A 1664-nucleotide genomic window follows, 5' to 3' on the forward strand; every position below is an offset into this window, starting at 1 on the left:
AAGATGGGAAACTCCCTTCTTGAGAGCACGGAGGCAGAAAGGGATCTCGGAGTCATTACTGACTCCAAAATGAACATGGGACGACAATGCGAGGTCACGGTCGGCAGGGCTAACCGGACTTTATCGTGCATCCACAGATGCATCTCAAGTAGGTCCAAGGAGGTGATCCTCCCCCTCTACGCGACACTGGTCAGGCCACAGCTGCAGTACTGTGTCCAGTTCTGGGCACCCCACTTCAAGAGGGATGTGGACAACATTGAGAGGGTCCAGAGGAGGGCCACCTGCATGATCCGGGGACTGCAGGGCAGACGCTACAACGAGAGGTTACGGGACCTGAACCTGTTCAGCCTTCACAAGAGAAGGCTGAGGGGGGACCTGGTGACCATCTATAAACTCACTAGGGGAGACCAGAAGGGTTCCGGGTGAAACCTTGTTTCCCCTAGCGCCCCCCCGGGATAACAAGGAATAATGGCCACAAGTTGTTGGAGAGTAGGTTTAGATTAGACATCTGTAAGAACTACTTCACAGTTAGGGTGGCTAGGATCTGGAACCAACTTCCAAGGGAAGTGGTGCTGGCTCCTACCCTGGGGGTCTTTAAGAAGCGGCTTGATGCCTACCTGGCTGGGGTCATTTGAGCCCAGTTTTCTTCCTGCCCAGGCAGGGGGTCGGACCTGAAGATCTACAAGGTCCCTTCCGACCCTACTTCTATGATTCTATGAAAGCTGAACTACTCTTCAATCTGGGTATTTCTTGCTTCTTCACATTTGCCTGTTTTTTTTGGTTGCATTTAGTATGCTGCTTTATTTTTTGTCCTGAATTACTGTGAAGTATTGCTGGGCACTCTTACGATGTTCAACCATATTGAAGGCAACTTCAACTGCATTTCAGTTGGGAGAAATTATCCCAGTATTGATTCTGCCTCTTAATTTGTTAGTGTTTTAATATTTTTCTGAGTAGGAGGAACTGTGGGCCACATTAAGAGCCAGATGAAATCGAGCATATCTACATGAGATGTTTAATGCGCAGTAGCCTATAACACTGCACAGTAGTGTGCTGGGCAAAACTGTGCTAATAAGCTACTGTGCAGTAGTATTAGGCTACTGTGCAGTAGTATTAGGCTACTGCACAGTAAGCATCACTAAAAAAACCATGCACCAAAGCTACTGCGCAGTAACTGTAGTTACTGCACATTTAATTAGTACTTCATTAAGAAAGTATTAAGCTAAAATATGCAGTAGCTACTGCACATTAATGAATGTGTAGATGCATCCACTGAGTTACAATCTGCCCCTAGTGTAGTGAAGAAGCAAAATTCTGTTCTTCATTACACTGATGTACATTTGGATTTAAAAAAAACAGCATTTTCAACTAAGTTTTAATTTAAGATTTTGAATTTAAATCCAAAACTCTGGGTTGTGAATCCATGTCAAAGCAAAAGGAAGTGTTACAATAAGCAACTATGAAGTTAGATTACAGAGCTCCCCAGACTAAAATAATACTTCTAACAAAAGAAGGAAAACTTACAAAACACTTCCCAGAGACGAGCCTATGAACTCCACTTCGTCAACCTCCTGGATACTAAAAATCATGGACTAAATATAGACATTGGATTTATGACACATTATAGCCTGCCTGACATCTGACTCCCCGGGTATCTCACCACT

The 1664-nt window shown here is 44.5% G+C and overlaps 1 protein-coding gene across 6 annotated transcripts in view; it reads right to left on the minus strand.

Moving 5' to 3' along the window:
- TMEM273 (transmembrane protein 273) overlaps window positions 1-1664 on the minus strand; it is a 58919-nt gene that overhangs the window by 38720 nt on the left and 18535 nt on the right. The window lies entirely within an intron of this gene.

This window comes from Alligator sinensis, unplaced genomic scaffold, assembly GCF_000455745.1.
Source record: "Alligator sinensis unplaced genomic scaffold, ASM45574v1 scaffold163_2, whole genome shotgun sequence".
Taxonomy (NCBI): domain Eukaryota; kingdom Metazoa; phylum Chordata; order Crocodylia; family Alligatoridae; genus Alligator; species Alligator sinensis.